General features: G+C 31.6%; 1 pseudogene; it reads right to left on the bottom strand.

The window, feature by feature from the left end:
- LOC109707374 lies at window positions 12,948-16,038 on the bottom strand (annotated as a pseudogene).

The raw sequence follows: 22,261 nt of genomic DNA, 5'->3' as shown, positions 1-22,261 counted from the left end.
TTCCAAGTTCGATCTGTTGACATCCCTAGCAACTAGTCTTTAAAAACAGAAATCAGGTAGAACGTCGGGTCGGGTCGGGTCTGGTCGAATCGGTCAGACCGTAATCCAGTTTCTAGGCGTATTTGGTTCGACTTATAAAATCGGAAAGCTTTAAAATCTGTGTAACTGATGGTTCAATTGGTAAACTGATAAACCCGTCGGCTTTTAACTGGACCAGTTCGACCTATCACTTACCATAGATCATTGACCGGACGGTTCAATCTATTAATTAGTTTACATTTTTTTTTTCTTTTTTTGAAAACTTTGCAAACTTTATTTCTTTATCTTTTTTATCTTTATTATTTTATATATAAAAAATTAATAATTTATTATTTATAATATTATGTTGACGTTAGTTGTTCGACCGGTCAAACTACTAATTGAATAAGTTAAACCATGAGCATTTTCTCAGGTTCATGATTGGTCGAACCACCCCTAGAGCAAGTGGCAAAGGGCTTGGTGGTTGGTACCCGAGATCCAAGTTCGAATTCTAGTTGATTCACATTTCCAGCTAAGTTTATTTCTAAATGAAATAAACGAAGCGGATAGCATGCTACCTATTTCTCAAAAAAAAAAAATTGATTGGTCGAACCACTTATGATAAGTTGAACCGCGCGTGAGTATTTTTTTAGGTTCATGACCACTGATTTAATAAGTTTGAACCGTGAGCATCTTTTCTAAACCCTAAACCCTAAACTATTACTATTATCTCTCTAAACATATAAAACTATCATTAATATCCCTCTAAACTTCAAATCCTAAGTCTTAATTCTAAGCCCTAGGGCGTGTTTGTTAATGCGGGGCTTCACTCTATGGAAGACGGCCGAGTTTCGTCCGCATGGTAGAACTCGACTTCGCACGTGACGAGCGCAGAGTAACGAGTTCGCACCATATATCTACAACAAAAACGGTTTATAGCAACACTTTTAAATGCCGGTACAGGTCAAAAAAAAGTGCTGCTGGCTAAATTACCGACACTTTTAAAAAGTGTTGCTATATGCGGGGTCGCTAGATATATAGTGACAATTAAAAAGTGTCGCTATAATTTAAAAAAGTGCTGCTAATTTATCAATATTTATTTAAGCATTTAGCAACCGCCGGAACTCTACCTTGTTGGCTGCGGTGGCAGAGGAGGACGAGAGGAAGGGATCTTCGTCTAGGATTTCAGTCGATTGAGTGAGGGGAGAAGGGGAAGTGGTAATCGATTTTTCTTTACTTTTTTTTTTCTGTTTGTAATCGGACCGAATGGGCTGGGTGGGGTGGGTTGAGTAGAGTAGCCTTTTATTTTTTGTTGGATTGGACTTTATATTTAGACATTAGTAGATTTTTTTTTAAAGTTTTGACATAAATTGAACACTTATATAAAATTATTCTAAACATGTGTCCCTATAATCTAATTCTGTTGTAGTGACTTGAACTCTGCGCTGCACGAGAATCGAAAGTCGACGTTACCTCTGGACACTGACGATCTCGAGTTATATGAACTCACGACTTCCGCATCAGACTTCAATCTAAACAAACACGCTCTTAGCCCATTATTCTACTAAATTAAGGTTCATGAACCTGTTACTATAAAAGTAATTATTATAGAACTGTAGTATTAACTTATATACTTTTAGGGTTAATTTCATATAGATTCCTGCAAACATTGTGATTTGCAAATATATTCCTACTAAGTTCAACTTTTATTGATTATCGTTATAAAAGTACTAATATTTTCAAATATGTTCCTCTAGTTTGTTACCGTTAAAATACTGTTTATTTTATAAGTAAAATAATCTTTTTGTCGTCACAAATATGTCCCTTCAAAAATCCCGACCCTTAATTGAAAAGGGGTGAAAAGATAAATTTACCTCATTAACTAATCATGATTAACTAAAATTTTCTAACAGATTCTAATATAAGGACATATTTGAAAGTATCAGAACTTTTGCATATACAATATATGAAAAATAAAATTTGTAAGGATATATTTGCAATTCATTATATTTGTAGGAATCTGTATGTAATTAACTCTAACTTATATTATAATTAGAATTAATATGGCCCACTCCACATCATCATTTCAATCAAACAATCAATCACCATTCAATATAGATTTGACACACATATCAAAGATTGGAAGTACATTATTTCTCCAATGCCATCATTAATTCTTACTTGATTGATGAAAATAACATGCACAAGAGCATTGCAATCTCTATATTCCAAAAAAAATTTAAGGAAAAACTTCAAAAAATCCTTAGCGGTTTCACAGTTTCTCACTTTTGTACCCTATGGTTTAAAGTGGATCAATTTGCCTCCCTGTGGTTTCGTTTTTCTCTTTTTAGTATCAGTTTTATTATTATTTTTTCTTAAATTAGTGACAAAGTTAAAATTAAAGGGTACTAAAATAAATATTCGATAAATCTAGATCGGTATCTGAAGTTTTTTGCATATAATTTAATGAAATATTAAAAAAAAAGCAGCCGAAAAGATAAAAATAAAATCACAGGGGGGCAAATTGATACGCTTTAAACCACCGGGCACTAAAACAAGAAAGTGCGAAACCACATGGGGTTTTTTGAATTTTTTCCAAAATTTAAATTTGATGTTCTAATCATCAAAGCACCATTATTTTATTCATGTCTTATCAATTTTTTTTTGTTAAGTATAAAATATATAAATATTATTGTCTAATAATTTAAAATTTTAAAGAATAATAATTATTTTATTTAATTTAACACGATATCATAGCGGAATATCGTAAATTCGAGTCTGGCATCTTAAATACAAAATATATAAATATCGTTTTTTAATAATTAAAACTTTTAGAGAACAATGGCTGATTCATTTAATTTAATATTTTTTTATTATGATACTAAAAATTTTTTAAAAAATTAAATTTTAGAATATGGGGTGTAACAGGTACACCCTTTTTTTGGAGTATACACTGACATTTTCTTTTCTTATTAGGTGCAATGGAGAACTAATTAAGAATAGAAAAATTAACAAAAAACAATATTATTGATAAATAAGGTATTTTAAAATTGATCAGGAAGCTATTTCAAAATCCCCTATAGTTGAGGGGCCCTCCAAACATATTTACCCATTTTTTTGAAAAAAAGAAAAAAAGCTAGGGACTCTATTGCAAAATGCGTTAAAGTTAAGGGGTTCTCACTGAATATTTTTTTTAAATAGTAACACTAAATGTTTTTTTTAACCGAATAATTAATAGGGTTAATTTCATACAGGTCCCTACAAATATAGTGAATGACAAATATATCCCTATAAAATTTAACTTTCATATTTTGTCCCTACAAAAGTTCTAAAATTTTCATATCTCTCTAATTTGTTACAGTTAGAGAACGGTTAGAAATTCGTTTATATTTTTAATTTTGCCATCACAAATGTTTCTCCAAAAATCATAACAGTATAATATAAGAGGAGTAAAAATGTCAAAAATTAACCAGAGTTAAGTATTTAACCTATAGTTAATTAAAATTTTCTAACGGATACTAACGACAGAAACATTTGAAGACATTAGGGCTTTTGTAGAGACAGCATATAAAAGTTGAACTTTCTAAGGATCTATTTATCATTCACTATATTTATAGGGACCTGTATGAAATTAATCATAATTAATAATATGGTCCAAAAATTTTACTAATTTAAGCTTGTTTAAGCTTGTGGGAGGAGACAACACTAAAATTGATGTTTGGAATCTTTGGGAAGCAATGAAATGGTCTCCTGAGCTGTCCTTGTCCGCAAAAAAGATATTTATTAGGGGTGGTGGTTGGCATTTTCAAGCCATGAAAGTGATGTTGTAATTAATGTATGTTAAATTAGGAAAAAAGTGAGGGTGTAATCAATAAATGTTGAATTATTTAGGAGGGGCTGTATTTATTNAAAAAAAAAAAAAAAAAAAGGTGAACTTTAATTTACTTTTACGGACTATTTGGTTGCTCGAAAAAGTATATTTTTTTTAAAAATAATTATTGCGGATATTAAACTTTTTTTCTATTTTTTGTCCATTTGATTAAAAAAAATACTAGTTTATTCGAAAAGTTCTCTTTCAGATTTTATGAAAAATTACTACTTTCAATTTCCTAAAAAAATTTGAAAAATAAAAATATTAATTTTTTATAAAATTTGAAAAAAAAAACTTTTCAGAAAAATTAGTTTTATTGGAACTACAGGTGGAAGACGGAAAAGAGTAGGGACCTTTCTTTTACATTTTTTTTGCTGAACTAAACAGCCCCTAGTGTATTTCCATTTTATCAAAAAAAGCTGGATGTGTGAGAATTGGGGTAGTGTTTTATTATTTTTTCTCACTTTCTTTTGGTACTTAGGCAGGCCGAAGTCAATTACGTTATTTGAAAGAGTTTGAGTTTCAACCAAAGATGAAGTTATGATATACCAAACATTAGAAGTGGATATTTACAGTCGTAAACGACTTCACGCCTCTCCACTTTCTGTGAAACAAACGCATCATGACATAAATCCACACTGCAAAGGTATATAATCACTACAATCTGTCATATTGTTTGCGCTAACCATTAATCTCAAAAATTTGCACTGTTAGAAATACGTAATGAATTCACTTAAAGCATACAGACATAGCATCCACGGATCTTGATTGTGACTCGACCTAACCAGACTTACACTACTTTGAACATGACTAGACCCCAACCCGACCTTCCGTCGTTTCGAATGTAACTCGGCCCAACTTAACCTCCCGCCACGGGGCAAGATGCTGGTCCCTTTAAGCCAACACCATCATGTTTATTCTCATTGTTCAAGTCTATATCATTTTAAAAAATTTAGAGATATATAAAGAATGAAGCAAAACAAGCAAACATGATAATGTTCTTGTCATAAAATTATCATTCACAAGGCTAGTGAAGTAGAAAAAGTAACAACTAAAACTAATGTTTCCACTAGGTGTACTACTCATTGTAGCTATATAACATATACTTTTCTCCTTAATTACTACCATTACAAAAATTTGATAGTAATTCCATAAAATCAAAATCATTTCATGATTAAATAGCTAAGTTGGACATGAGATAGAAGGGACAACATAGCCTTTCTTATTCACTTGCGCATTGTAACAAGTTGTGGTCTCATCTCCTCCTTGGTTTGTAGATTGGATGTTGATGTTCTCCATGGTGATACCTGCACACGGCGTCGTCTCGCTACACGCAAGGCTTATAGCGATGCCACTCGATGATGTTCCCTTCACTTCAGAATAATGCACGTCACGTACTTGAACCGCCGACGTCTAAAACATGATAACGAAGTTAGCGTGCAGAAAAACAGGAGGAGGTACTAACGTACGTACGTACAGAACTGATCTAAACACCCTTCAATATGTTTGATTTAAGTCAACAAACGGTACTTCGACTTCAAAGTTTAAGTTAATTATTACTTATTTTAGTGAATTTATCGTTGCGCGCGAGAATTCCATGAAATTAACTAAACCTGTAAAGATAAACGACGCATTCAAATTTTAAAGTCAAAGTGCCGCTGACTGACTCAAATCAAACAAATTGAAAGGTTGGATGGTAAATCTAAATTTTGAAAGGTTCGATAGCCAAATCAAAATAGTCCATAGTTTACCCAACATTTCAATTAAGTCAGCAAATAGTATTTTGACTTCAAAAGTTAAATTAATCATCACTTACTTAAGTGAATTTATAGTTGCGAGAATTGGATAAAGTATATTAATTAACTAAACTTGTAAAGATAAAGGACGCATTCAATTTTGAAGTCAAAATGCCGCTGACTAACTCAAATCAAACAAATTGAAAGATTTGATAGTAAAATCAAAGTTCTAAATGGTTGGGTAGCAAATTTAAAACGATCTATTATTCAGATAAGTTTTGTATGTTTTTTTACAGAAGGAGAATTATGTACAAATGAACAAAAGAAAGCTAAATTACACTATTGCCTTAGACTTTTAATTAATCTCCATATAAGAAATTTTTTGTAAACATAAATGTAGAGAGTGCCCTTGATTTAACAAGAGATTAATTTGTTTGATTGCAATGATATTAATTATAATACAAAGATAAAAATTTTACTGGGAAATAAGAATTAAATTTTGAGACCATTGAATCCATCGTTCATCGTCACCTGAGCGGTGATCGTGTTCAACGATCCCGCGTTTATGGATGGTACGTCCACGACTAGCTAGTAATAATAACTTGGGCTCAAAAAAATACTAGTAATTAAAACATACCTTATTTTCGCAATTGTTATGATCACCAACACAATAATACTGATCTATGACAATTGGTTTCTCCACAGAATAAAGGGTAATATGACTAAATGTTATCTCCTTTGCATAACCTGAACCACCCTGGTAAAAGGATAAATAAATTAAGAGGGAAAATAATACAAATTGAATGAGAGAAATCGAAGAGAAAAGTTTGTTAATTCTAACAACTTATTAATGTCCAATATATTCAACACAAATAATATAAACTTCTTCGATACGAAGAACAAGTTTGATCATATATGTACCTGCCATGTTTTAATCCTTACGCCGTTCGTCGTACCAGCGAATTTGCAATAAGAAACATTTATTTGCTCTACTATTGCTTCAGAATCATCCTTACCCAAGCTTCCAATGCTAAACATAAGTAATTAAGAAACTTAGTCAAAATCAAAATCAAAATCAAAATGCAAGCAAACTAATATATATATATATATATATATATATATAGAATTAGGTTGGAATACTATTAATAGTAAAACGCTTTTTTTGCTATCAAGTTTTTAACTCTTGATGAAAAATTGTAGAGTCAGAATGATATTAGGCCTTTGTTTGGATGCATAGTTAAAAAACTCCACGGAATTTTTATTCTATAGTTTGGTCTAAATGAAATACGGAACCTGTAACTACAAAAAATTCCACACAGCTTCATTTTAAGCTGTTTGGATACATATCATACAATTCCACAGTATTTATACAATTAAATTTCTAAATTGTTAAAATTCAAAATTCAAAACTCAAATTCAAAATTCAAATTCAAATTTAAAATAAAATTTAAAAATTAAAATAAAATTCAATATATAAATTAAATTTAAATTTAAAAGTAATTAGATTTTATGTTTAAAATTTGAAATTTGAAATTGGAATTTGAAATTTCAAATTTGAAATTTGAAACTTTAAATTTAAACTTAAGTATAACATTTAAACTTTAAAATTTGAAATTTAAAAAATCTATAATTAAAATTTAAATTTCAAATTAATATATTTTAAATTTACATATTTATAAATTTAAAATTTTTAAAATTAAGTTTAAATTTAAATTTTGAAGATTAAAATTAAAAATTAAAATAAAATTAAATTTGAAATTTGAATTGAACTTTTTCAAATTGAAATTTTGAATTTGAACTTTTTGAAATTTGAAATTTGAAATTTGAAAGTTGAAATTTTGAAATTTGAAATTTGAAATTTGAAAATTGATTTTGAAATTGAAATTTGAAATTTGAAATTGAAATTTGAAATTTGAAATTTGAACTTTTTGAAATTTGAAATTTGAAATTTGAAATTTGAAGTTGAAAGTTGAAAAGTTGAAATTTTGAAATTGAAATATGGAAATTTGAAATTTCGAAACTTTTTTGAAATTTGAAATTTGAAATTGAAATTTTAAAAATTGAAAATTGAAAAAGTGAAATGGATAATTTGAAATTTGAAATTTGAAATTTGAAGTTTTTGAAATTTGAAATTTAAAATTTAAAATTTGAAGTTTTTGAAATTTGAAATTTGAAATTTAAAATTTGAAATTTAAAATCAAAATTAAATTTGAATTTTAAAATTTTAAAATTTGAAATCTAAAATTTTATGTTGAAATTTAAAATTTAAAAATTGATACATCTTTGGGAGCCCAAAATGGTGGAATTTTTTTCCTTTGGTTAAAGTGGATTGTTAGTTTACTCCATTTTTTGGAGTATAGTATAACTATACTCCAAAAATTACGTCATTTTTTTTTTTCTTCCAAACGCTTCATAGGATTATTTTTCTACCAGCGTAGCATAGTTTAACTATGCTACGTTTTTAGAGGTATCCAAACGGGGCCTTAGTCGGTTAGAGTTGAGTGGTCCCTCTAGGGTTGAGTGGTCCCCATTGGGTTATAGTATTTAATCCAATGGTTAGAAATAATGAAAAGAGTTGATCCAAAGGCTAAAAAACTGGTAGCAACAATGAGATTTTGCTATAAATAGTAGCCCAGTCCAACTCTATATATATATATATATTATTTTGTAGCGTTTAATAATCCAATGGTTTAATAAGCTTCATAGCTAATAATATCAAAATTTTTTAGAGAGTAAAAATGTTCATACTTTTTGAAGCTTTAAATTGTGGTTTCTTTGGTTGCGTATAAGTATAAACTTGTTTTCCAAAACAAACTTTAAAATAAGACACAATTAATAGGAGGAAATAGCTACAAAGGGGTGTTTAAATTGTTTCATAGAAGGGGAAAAAAAACAGAAAATAATTTTATGGCTAGCTGGAAAAATATTTTTCGTCTGTTTGGTTTCTAGAAAAAATAGTTTTCTTGCAAAAGTTCCCTCGAGATTTCATGGAAAAGCCAAGAAAAGATGTAATTTTAAAAAAATCGACCTGATGCCATGTCCAGGACCGCATGTTATCCGAGTCACATTGACGTCGTAGGTTTCGGTACCGATCGACACACAATCATCTCCTACAATCACACATTTGACTATATCATTAAAATCATCTCAAATAATTTCTATCTAAAAATTGACTTAATAGGATTATTACCTGTTCCGATTATCGAGTCTAAGATCTCCACATGTTGGCTCTTTTCGACGTGTAAACCGTCGGTGTTTGGACTAAACTCCGGAGATGTAATTGTTAGCCCTCTTATTTGAGCTCCAACAGTTTGATAAATGCTTACATGCATTCGAGGGCTATTTATGAACTTCAAATTACTAAGTTGAACGTTACTGCACTTCAAAATAAAAAAAAACTGCATCGAAAAATGTTATCAAAAGTTAGATCACTATGAAATATCACCAAACATTAAAACTATATATATGATGAGATCAATTTATATATGTATATATGTAACACTTTATACACATGCTATGTAATTGATTCTTTTGTTATCTCATATTGTTTTGGAGGAGCTTATTATACTCACATCATTTAGACTCGAGCATTCCTGAAAGAAAGAAAAAGAAAAAGAAAAAAAAGAATATATATGAACATGAAAATATACAAATGTGCATGTATATATATATATATATATATATTTATTCGCATGAGCAACATATATATATATATATAATAGGGTTAATTAAGGTAATTAAGTAGATATACAAATTAACTATTTATTGAGAACTCACTTTATTTCCTTTACAAGACCACCACGGTTCACCTCGACCGTCGATCTGACCCGATCCATCAATATTTAGTCCATCAACGTTCGAAAAAGTGATCCAATGGTCCGCGTTCTTCGACCACACCATATTTGGTGCCACAATATTTCCATCAACCTATATACATATATTTATATTCGATCATCAATATATATAATAAAACAACATAAGGAATCACTAATACCTATATACATATATTCACATTTAATTAAATACATATATAGTTATATATTTATTTATGAGTCACATGGAAGTAGGATACTCTGAATTCGGGGGTCAAAGAGTTTCATAAAATGTTCGCGATAGGGAGAGAAAAAAAAATGCGAGTAAAAGAACCAAATGTTGTTCTTGATCTTATGAGCCATTTGATCATCCCTTGCTATTAAATATAACATAATTATTAATGCTTCTCTAATTAAGATTAATTAATGCTAATTTTTTTAGTATTTATAATTAGATAAAAATGTTTAACAATTACTATATAGTTCACCATGCATTAATTGGCTTCTATATATATATGTATATAATTCTTAATATATTGCTCTCACTTAAGTGATTTGTATATACAATCTTTTAGTATATATATATATTATTATTACGTGCATGGCGTTTGCATTTATACCCCTGCAAAATTGATTTTTTTTTTTGCATGCTGCTAAACGACATATTTATTTGCATTCAGGCCCCTATTTACATGCATGTGCCCTGTGGACCAAAGTTTCCAAGGGTGCACATATAAATATCAATATTTCAAGGGTCATTATTTAGTGACCCCTGAAAATAAATTAAAAGAAAGATTTTTCACGCATTTAAATTAATAAATTTAAAAGTTGCAGGGGTATACAAGAAAATGTTCTTATCGCTTATTATTAATTAAAGTAATGATGCTTAAGCTTAATTAAGAGCTAATACGAGAGGTCGAGAGTTCAAACACCTGGAAATGGATGTTGGATTTGCAAGGTCCTTCAAAGTTCAATTGCTTCAACATGAATGTCGAACCCGAGGGGACGAGCACGGTCGGAGAAGACGAGTCGGCACACGCAGCGTGCCAAGCGTGTAAAAACGCCTAATGTACAACAATTAATTAGAACGATATTTTTAATATTTATATTCAACAGTGACTCTCATGTTTGAACTTCGAGACATGTTGATAGGTCCGAGACGTGGGGCTGAATCATATGTCGGAGGAAATTAAACGGCGCAAGGAGCCTGGTGAGGCTCAAACTCATGAGAATCTCTTACTCTGATGCCAAATTAAATTATGTGAAACAATCGTTTTTCTCCAAAAACTTAAACTTCATAGAATAGTATTTTTAATATTTATATTCAACACAGACGCGCGCGCGCGCACACATATATATAGAGAGAGAGAGAGAGAGAGAGATTCATAAATCATACACATGTGTCATCTGAGGTGCCATCTCCTTTGGCTCCATAATCCATAACATTGTGAGTTGCAGTAACCAATCTCCCTGCTAGAGTAAGAGAAGCAACCACCAAAAATACTAGAGAGTGCATCAAACCCTACACATATATATACATATGCATGAACATAACATGATACTAAATAGAAATATAAAAAAAAGTGAAAAAAAAAGATTAAGAAAAGCAAAAAATACATGTACTTTGATTTTACTATATATATATTTAACATGCACATATATAACATGATACTTAGTACTGATACGAAAAATAAAAGTTTAAAAAAAGACAAGCAAAAGGGTACGTAATTTGATTTTACTATATATTTAACATTATATTCAATTCATTATATACATTAATGAGATGAAAATAGTACCATTGAATTCTAATAGGAATATAATATGGGTAAATTAATCAAACATGTATGCATATTGTGGAGTTAAGTTAATGTAAAATCAAAAATTTTTCGTGTCCATACATATTTTTTTACGTAGAAATATTATAAAGTAGTAACTAAAACTAAAAACACATAAATAATAATTTCAAAAAAAAAGTTTAATGGAGATCTCACCATGTTTACGTAATCCTCTCCTTAAGCTTGTTTTTGGGTGGTGTATTTAATTAATTATTTTCCAACCATGCATATAATATTTATAAGAAAATTTCGCAATGATTTTTTTTTTGTTTTTTTGTGGTTATTTAGTGGAAATATATCCCTAGATATGGTAATTAATTATAGTTTACTTAAGTATACTTTAATTAATACATTGCGTTAAGGAAATTAATTAATTAAGTAGTCTAAAAATATAGAAAGTGAATATGTAGAAATAGTGTATCCATGAAAATAGACTTTTCTTAAAAAAAATGGTAATAATTAATGTATGGAGACCCCCTCAACTTTTATTTTTTGATTGAGGCCCCCTCAACTTCTACATTTTTTTGGGGAATTAAGTGATTTTTTGGGGGAATTGTTAGAAAGAAATATTTTTTTAATATTTTTTTTTATTCCATCTGTCATTGTAAGATTTTCTATACATTTTTATATATAGTATAGATAGAGATATATATATATATTGCTGTAAAATTTTGTAAATGGGAAATTAGCAATAAAAGTTCTAGGCTAAATTACGGAAAACCCTCCCGTCAAAACCTGCTTTTTAACTTTCCTCCCCTGTCATTTAAAAATCTACACTTTGCCCCCTTGTAAAATAAAAAATATTCACAGGGGGTACGGTGTGACAAAATGACCATTTTGTTCTTCGCCATTTTCGTCTTCTCCTTCATCCTCCTCATCCGCGGCGGAGGAGGCCGACCTCGGGCGGGACGCAGGCGGCGAGGCCGTCATCGAGGAGGACGATCTCGTTGAGGGTGTCGGCCATGCGGCCGATGGAGGGCGGGATGCAGCCGCCGAGTTTGTTGTGGGCGAGGACGACGATGGAGGCCGGGGAGTCGCCGAGGTTGGAGGGAATGGGGCGGCGGCGGCGGAGGCGGTTGGAGTTGAGGAAGATGGCGTCGAGGGGGCAGTCGAAGAGGAGGTTGAGCTCGTGGAGGAGGGCGAGGCCGGCGAGGGCGCCATCCCGGAAGCCATCGAAGCAACAGGAAAGAGGGGCGGAGGGACATTTTTGGTATAAAAAAAATATTATAACGGAACCCTAACGGTAGGGGATAAAGTGCACATTTTTTATTTTACAATGGGACAAAGTGTAGGTTTTTAAATGACGGGAGAAGTAAAAAAGCGAGTTTTGACAGAGGAGTTTTCTGTAATTTAGCTAAAGTTCTATTCGAATTTGTATTCGTCACAAAAGCCATTTTAAATTTTAAATTTTCACATTCTCCATGATTTGAGCGTGTATTTAAACAAAGAAGAATTTATTGATTGAAAAAACAAGTAGATTATTCGGCAATTGATAATACCATATTATTAAAGATAAACTTCAATTAGCCTCTTTACGATTTACCGCATTTTTATTTTGTCACCCTGTAGTTTGAACAATAGAGATAGAGACTAATCATTAAATACGGTAGTAAAATATTATATTTTACAAATAACAATAACAAGATAGTAAAGTGAAAACTATAAGCTAGTAATATACATTTTTTATTACCCGTGATTTATAAAAGGAAAAACTTCAAATAACACCTCTAGTAATATACATATTTATTTAACCGTAAAGAAGAATACATGTTTCTTATTAGTTCATACAGAGCAATTTCAGATGTACCAGAATAGCAGTTACTCTTGACCAGGTTTTGGCAGAGAAAAGTCCGATCCATTCGGCTTTTATCGTAGTTCACGAACCCTTTCGGCCGCGCTTTTGTGAAAAGTGCTTCTCTCTCTGCAATTGCTACGGCTTCCGCCACGCGGAAAGTAGCCAATGGTTTGTAGGAATGCTGCTGATCTTCGTGTCTTCAACCAGATCTGGACTTAATTCCTGACGAGACAAGCACATAAACAAACTGTATAGCAGAATTTTTCATTTAAAAGTTGTTACAAAGCTAAGATGAAACTCTTTTTGATAAATTACCATTGTTGGCCCGTTTAGCTTGATTAGAGCTTCTGCAGAAGTGCGGGTAGAGTAGAGATGTTCAAAGGAATATGAAGAAGCTTTCCTTGAGTAAAATGTCTTCAAGTTTCTTATTCCAGCAAGAAAAAGAAGTTGGAACTGGAACTTCTGCTTTTCTCACCCAGAAGTCATCTTGTTTTGCTGCCGCAGGCCAGCAGCAAGAAGCTCTCTCTCGGCCTTCTTTGTGTCAAAACATCCGGATTCTTCTGCTTTATTCAGCAGAGAAGCTGTTTCAGAAGCTAGACTGAGCGGGTACTAAGTATTGCTTCTTGGAACATTCTTTACCTGTGAAAACATTTCTTGAATCAGTGTACTCCGCAGATTTCTGAAAATGGATCCTAACCTGCACTCTGCAGAACTTGCCAAGAAGTATATTTTCGGGATTATTAACTCGTGAAGAAAATGAAATGGCTGGATTGTGAAATCTCTTTCTATGTAAAATTGGCCCACAACCTGAAGGGCAGAGAAACAATAAAAAAATTATCTTCACCAACAATGATGACACCGACCGTAGGTATAACAACCCTACAGTCCCTCGCACAGCGACACACATTAAAAAGAAAAGGAAAGGCATTAATGTCTCGCAGATAAAGCAGGATAAAAATTGAAGAGATTGCATAGAAAGTACTGGAGATAACAGCCATAGTAGAGACCTGATGATGTTTTCTTCTACTGTTAAAAGTGTTTGTGTTGGATATTTAGGCACTGTAAGTTAAACAAAATAAAGAAAGGCTTACTTGCTTCATGGATGAAATTGTACCATTTTCAGTAACAGTGTGAACGAAATAATGATGGCCACTGTTAGCTCAAATCTATCGATATGGATGCAGCTTTCGCCGTCTTCTTTGTCCGATTAGTTCCAGCAAAAATTGTGGAGACCGCTTGCTTTATAATCACTTGGTTTTCATCCTAACATAACAGCAATTTTCATTCATTGAAGAAATTATTCTGTTCGTCATCCACATCATGCAATACACAGCTCAGGTCAGGAACAAAACCTGCTTCTTTGATCTTCGCGTATATTTCCTTAATCTTAGCTTCGATTTCTCCCTTCTTGGGATGGAATTGATCGCTGGAATAAAAGGTGTGAATAACTTTATCTAGGATTATCCAGCTTCTTCCTGGTTCTTTTATTACTGCCTTCTCCATCATAAGCTTCCGGACATCTACGACATCTTGCCACCTTGAAGCAGAAGCATAGATATTAGAAAGGATCACATAATTGCTGGCATTTTCTGGCTCGATGTCCTGAAGCCTTTTAGCGACAAACTCTCCCACAGGAATGTTTACGTGAACTCTACATGCGCCCAGTAACGAACCCCACATAGCTGCGGTCGGTTCAAACGGCATATTTTGATAAAATCTAAGGCTTTTTCTATTCTTCCAGCCCGCCCAAGAAGATCAACAATGCACCCATAATGCCCGATTTCTGGTTTCAATCCTTTTTCTTTAATCATATAATCAAATATGCTCAAACCCTCATCGACTAATCCACCGTGACTGCATCCTGATAAAACAGCCATAAATGTAACCCTATCAGGCTTCACTTCCCTAAGCACCAAATTGAAAAGTTGAATAACCTCGTCACCTAAACTGTGCTTACCATATCCTACAATCATGGTATTCCAACTAACCGAAGATCTCTCCGGCATCTTATTGAATACTCTCCTCGCATAAGTGAGGCTCCCGCATTTGGAGTACATATCAATCAAAGAATTCTCTAGAACAATGTAAAATGGCAATTCGTGTCGGTATGTAAAGTGGCAATCAAAGAATTCTCTAGAAGCTACTAGAGAATGTTTTCCGATATTTTATATTATATTCAACACTTCGTCATGCGTCTAGACTTGAGACTTTTTGATAGGCTTAAGATGTAAACTTGAAACAAAACGAGAGAATATTAAATGAGCGTAAAAACTTAGTGAGATTCGAATTAATGAACCTCCTATGAATTTCTTGGCCATTTACTAACAAAGAACTCACTTGGTGATTACTAACTCTCCAAATTGTGCTAATATAAACATTTATTTATCTTCTAATATATATCAAATAACATGCCTCTAAAAAAGACCCCAACTTTAATCTCTTCTCATAAGAGTTAGGAAACTGCGGGAGAATCAACACATTACCGGTGGCCAGCATCCGAACGAACAGCTCCAGAGCCTCACTGTCCGAACCCATCTGTGAATACCCCGAGATCACGGCCGTCCACACCATGATGCTCCTCTTGGGTATTTCGTCGAACACATTGCGGGCGCCGCCCATGTCCCGGCACTTCGCGTACAAGATCGCGAGCCGCGTCGCGAGGTACGCCGAGGGGCGGTACCACGCCTTATCATGTGTACGTGGGCCCGCTGGCCATGCCGGAGAGATCGGCGCTCGACGCACGCCGTGATTGCGATGTCGTAGTCGAGGAATTTGGCCTCTGCCCCTCGGAGAGCCATGTGGAGCAGGGCCGAGTCTAGGTGACCGTTGAGGAGGCGCGGGGATTTTAAATTTGAATTTGGCGGGAGAGGACGGAGTAATGAACGGGGCGGAGAAAAGTTTTGGTTATTTTTCTCATATGTGTGTGTGTGTGTGTGTGTGTGTGTGTGTGTGTTTTTCAAAAAAATTATAATGTGAGAGGTAAATTAAAAAAAAAAAAAAAATGAATGGGAGAAAAGATATAACAGCTATAAATATAACAGAAGCAGTGAGATGCTAAGAGCCCGTTTGTTTGCATTGAAGTGGGGTGGAAGTCGGAGGGGGGAAGTGATTTTCGATAACGACTAATCATTTTTGTTGTTTTGTTCGTCGTAAAAAAGTTACGGCCGAAACTCCAGTTAATCTGAAACGGCGTATGTGATGAAAGGTGAAGAAAAAATAATAAAATTATATACTAGGTAAAGATAGTTATATTTAAATATATTTAATTATGGTACTAATTATTTTTTTATTCATTTGGCATATTTAAAATATGATAAAATTTGATTAGTTAATTTTTAATATTTTTTTTATTTAGTTTGTACAATTAAAATATAATAAAATTTGATTAATTACATATTTATATTTTTTTTACTTTATAATTTTATTGTTGTCTTACTATAATTTTTGTATAAAAAAATAATTTTGTTGCTTTAAATTAAATTTTAATTATATAAAAATATAATTATATTATTTTTAATTATTAAATTAAATTATTTATTATTTATATATAAATTATAGTTTTATATTATACACTTTCTATTAAACAAACAGCAGAACTAATAAAACTTCGCTTCCATAACTACAAAACAAATAGCGGAGAAGAAATAGTTTTCACCGAACTCCATTTCAACTCAAAGTCTACTTCAACCCAAAGTCCAGTTTCGGTGAAACAAACATGCCCTAAACCTAAACCTGTGAAGAAACAAGCAATTTTAATTATTTAACAAAGTGTCCCAATAAATTTATATTTATAAAATTACCTCTCTTAATTTCTACTACAGAGAGAAGAGTGGTGCAGGCATTTTTTAAGTTGAATACGGTGATCCAATAATTATGTTTAAATACGGGCTAGATTATTATTTTTTAAGTTGAATGTGATAATTCAGTCACCGTGTTTAAATACGGTGATTGGATGTTTATTTTTTTTTAGAAATAAATTAAGCTGGAAATATAAATCAACTAAAATTCGAACTTGGGATCTTAGATACAAACCACCAAGTCCTCTGTTACTTGCACTAGAGATAAACGGTCGGTGATTGGATTATTATTTTTAGCTTAACATGATTTTTTTGCCTATCCAACTTGGCATTCACATGACAAGAGGGACATTTATATAAATATATGTTTGTTAGGGCCATTTGTAACAAAAAAAAATTGATGGGACAAATGGAAAAAGATTCTATAATTCTCTTTTGGGTAAACTTCAAATTGTTCGCTGTATTGTACAATATATTTTTACTTTGCTTTTATATGGTTCAATAAGTTTTTTCCTATGGTTCAGCCCATTTTTATTTTGACATTCCGGTGTTCAAAAGTTACAGTTAATTATTTTATTGTTTTACGTATTTTTTTACTTTGTCACCATGTCATTTTCAAAAAAAAATATTTCGGCATCCTATTTACTATAAAATATTTTGGTAAAATAGAAATTAAACTACAAAGATGCAAAATGCAATTTTTTTGAACCATAGGGTGGTAAAGTAAAAATAAGCTAAACCAAGCGGTGGCAATTTGAAGTTTACTCCCATTTTTTTAAGCTGAGGCCTTTTCAAACTTTCTAGTTTTTAAAATTAAACAATTCTGGATACCTAGATTAAAAATAAATAATAAAATGGGATAATATCTAATTTACCTTTCAATACTTTAAAAGTAGGAATAATTGTTTATATACATCTGAAAACTTTTGAAATATTTGATATACCCTTACTTTTTTTTGTTACAAATATGCCCCTCGTATAGTACTCGTTAAGTCATCTTGGATTAAGGTTAAGTCATCTTGGATTAAGGTTAAGTTGTCTCGGATTAAATTCGAATTAAATTTCTACTAAAGTTTAAAAAAAACCAAAATACCATTCTGCCCCTGACTTAAGAACAAATAAAAAAAAGTTGGTGACTATAGAAAAATATATTTGAAAAGAAATAAGAAATCAAAATACCTCTTTGTGCCCCAATTTAAGAGCAAATGAGAAAAGTTGGTGACAGTAGAAGGGTATATTTAAAAGAACAAAATAGTAATTTTATAGAGATAATAGTTGTTCCTAACCGTTCATTCACAGTATCTAATTCTAGAGTATATTTGAAAGAACTTGATACGTTAAAAGAATATTTTTAATATTAGCCTTCTAAAAGAGATAAATAAAAAAATCGAAAATCTTGCAGGGGTATCTAAGCAATTGCCCTTTAAAAATATTTAAAATACTTCTTGGTTGACCAAAATGCCCTTACTAATTATTTAAAAAATTTTCAAATATTCTAAAAATTTTAGGATTTACTAATAGGATTTGGGATTCAGAAGGATAAATATATTGGGAATGGACGGATAAATTTAAAAATTTTGAATAGTAGTAAGGGATATATATATAATTAGTAAAGGTCCCAAAAGTTAATGGCCTATTAGCTAGCTACTAGCTGTTAATAGTTCCAATTCCACTTTCTGAAAGTAATTAAAACCCATAAACATGATAAAATTAACTATCAATAATTTCGCTGAGATTTGCATATCTTAATAAATTTCATTAAGATTTTCTTGTCCTGGAAAAACTTATATATTGAGATGTTTATGTATATATATCATGACGATGTAATATGATTTTGTGAAAGTCGGATATTTGTATTGGCAAAAAAATTTATTAAAAATATATATATTTATATACCTGAGTGTCAAAAGCACAAATTCATCGATATATATGGTATATTTTCGGAGTAAAAGTGTTGTGAGAGCTCAAACTATATATGGAATACAAAGGCATCTTTGTTGTGGCATTCGTATGGTTCTCTCTTGTTTCCAGCCTCGCGGAAAGAGAGCGATTTGTGTTCAAACATGATGATGCAGAAACGAAGGCGGAGGTAATCAAAGACCTTCTTAACCAAGCTTGTTCGAAAAAATAGTTAGTATAGTATACTATAGTATATGTCACGTCTCGAGACCTACCTATTTGGTCGGATTCGGATACGCCGACAGACCGCTGAACGGATAGAGTCTCCCCTATACGTCCTAGACGTCACAAACAGTACAATACAAGTGGTTCCAAATAGAAACAGTAATCATACAATGATTGCATAAGGAAGATATCAACAGTATAGTATAGTATGTAGTTTATTTCTGCAATTACTTCTTAATGATAGATAAGAAAATACGTACAGTTCCAATGTATTGAGATGCATATACATTACCAATTTACACATTCTTAAATCTCTCAAAATAATAAAAATTACAAGAAAATCATGGTAGAAGGTGCACAAGATCCATGTCACTACAAAAAAAAAAAAAAAAAAAAAAAAAAAAAAAAAAAAAAAAAAAAAAAAAAAAAAAAAAATCTTTTGTGGCGATTTATTTGTGGCAATTTAGAAATTGTATCTAAATGTTTCACTTTTGTGAGTAAATTTAATAGTTTGCTACTATTTTAATTTAATATGAATATATGGATATTAATTATGTGGAATTTTTTAAAATGGCCACAAATTATGGTTCTAAAAGGTTCCTTTGCTCAGCACATGATATTTCATCAAAACAGAATTGATGTGTTTATTTAAGAAGTTTTAGGCTTCGTTTGAGATTGCGGGGAGATTACATTACGTGCAATGAGAAACGATGATGAAAAAATATTCTGTTTGTTTCCGTACATAATATTGCGTTCCGCATATTGCGGTTAGTTGGTTACGATATATTTTCTGTTGTCCCATAGGAGAACGCAGAAGTATATTCCTATATACTTTTTCTCAACTTCATTCTATCTAATAGCATTAATTAGATCCACTTCAATACCAAACTAAGCCGTCGTTAATCATTAACCACTTCAAATTTGTATTAATAGAAGGCATAACAATATTATCTTGCAGTTTTTAGGTCATAAAAGAGCAGGAGACGGTGAAGATCTTCATTCGAGTTCGTTTAATCTCTCCGGCATCTTTCGAGTAATCTTTTTTATGTTTCTCACTCAAATGACTCCAACAATTTAGCAAGATCATATCGTCTTCTAGCTAGCATTTTATTAATTAATTACTCGTTTACATATTGTTATTAAACTAAACTTTTCTATACAATCTAGTTCTTAATTTGTTTGATCATTCCTTTTAATTACTATATATGATATGTCACTGCTAAATTATCAAAGAGTCCTTTTATTTTAAGGATTCTGTGACTAGCTAGTCAAATTAAAGTGGAAAGTTAATTAGTGAGATTGAGTTTTAAACTTTTTAAAAGTAGCTGTTCATTCTCTTTTTCCATACTTTTTTTGGTTTTTTGCTATATCATGAATTTTAATACCCTTGGTGAAGAAAAATTAATAGCCAAATCAGAGCGAAAAAACCATATAGATTTTGACATACCTTTTTCGCTGCGAAATTGTATTATGATTACCAGGAACTGATCTCGTCTTATTTTACGAACTCTTTGATCCGTCAACTAACAATCTGCCTCGATTTCTCGCACACTGTTCTTTCTCGTTGCGAACCAGCTACTAGAGTCGATCGCAGCACACCACCCAAATCTCTAGGGTTTCTGATGGAGCCCTAAAGCGAATCCAGGAGAGAGAATTTTGTGAAAAAATTATTGTAATTTTTTTTGTATATTGTATACGGCCAATATATCATCTATTTATAAACCATAAAGAAGATATTAATCTTAATTCTATTTGAACTAAATCTCATACAAATAGAGATTTTAAACAGATCGGGAGATTTATTTCATAGATTTATTTCTTATCCCATGTGTACTACGAATATTTTAAATAAGTCCTAATGCGGACGAATCCTAACACTTTGATTAGAATTGTCGGTAAGTGTATGATCTCTTTCTCCTTTTGCTTTCCCTCTCTTCATTGAAGTCGGCTGTGTATACTACTATCTCTGGCGAATACTACGGCAGTAGAGCCAAGATTAATCTGTGGGATCTGCCGGATGTAGATAATCATCAAATATCTGCGACTGTAATACGCCTCTCGAATTTCGATGGAGATAATGAAAATACCATACAAGCAGGATTTCATGTAAGTACCATATATATACAATTCTCATTAAGTAAATTATTCTGCGCCGACGAGTACAGTTTTAAATCCTTTAAATTTTTTTTTTTTTCCTCTTCTTATTTGTCTCTTCCTTTTCGGCGTATAGCTAGCTCTAACCAAACTTGTTAAAAGAACATTTTAGAACTAGAACACTTCATTAATTAGTTTATGTTTCTTTCTGAAAGTAGTACGTAGTTGTCATTTTACTTTTGAAAAAACTTCAAAAAATCCTCTGTGATTTTGCACTATTTAATTTTAATACCTTTTGATTTAAAGTGTATCAAGTTAGTACCCTGTGGTTTCGCACGCTCTCACTATAGTACCCTGTGGTTTAAAGTGTATCAAGTTAGTATTCTGTGGTTTTATTTTTGTATCAAGTTTAAACCCTATAGTTTTATTTTTATCTTAATGAAATATTAAACCACATGGTACTAAAGTAAAAAAGTGCGAAATCATAGGGTACTAACTTGATACACTTGAAATCGCAGGGTACATACTAAATTGAGAAAGTACGAAACCATAGGGTACTAACTTGATACACTTTATAACTTTAAACCACGGGGCATTAAAGTGAAAAAGAGTGAAACCACAAGAGGGATTTTTGAAGTTTTTCCTTTATTTTTTAAACAGAAACAAAATATGCGATATTTTTTTATTTGACATTATATTTGAAAAAAAAATTAACTAAATAAACATTTTTTTGCAATTAATATACTAAATATAACGAAAATACTACTCTTTATTCACAAAATATAAATTGTCATAGATCAGCATCAACAAGTAGAAGCATATCTCTTGATTTCATTCTACTCTCAAGAATATATAATTATCTTCTAAAATTTGCTAATGTCTTGAAATATATGTCAGGTATTTCCTGGGTTATATAACGACAGCAAGCTTCATTTCTACACAATTTGGAGTGTAAGTGTTACACTAGCTAGTTTCATTTATGGCTAAATTACAGAAAATTTTTTTGTTAAAACTCAATTTTTTAACTTTCCTTTTCTGTTATTTAAAAACTTACACTTTGCCCTCTTGTAAAATAAAAAATATTTACAGGGAGTACGGTGTGAACTGTGATGATAAAATGAGTATTTTGCCCCTCACCATTTTGTCCCTCATTATGTTCACAGGAGAGAAGGTTGAGGA

The sequence above is a fragment of the Ananas comosus genome, linkage group 1, assembly GCF_001540865.1.
Source record: "Ananas comosus cultivar F153 linkage group 1, ASM154086v1, whole genome shotgun sequence".
Lineage (NCBI taxonomy): Eukaryota > Viridiplantae > Streptophyta > Magnoliopsida > Poales > Bromeliaceae > Ananas > Ananas comosus.
The sequence above is the reverse complement of the archived record's forward strand: the minus strand, read 5'-3'. Positions and strand labels throughout refer to the sequence as shown.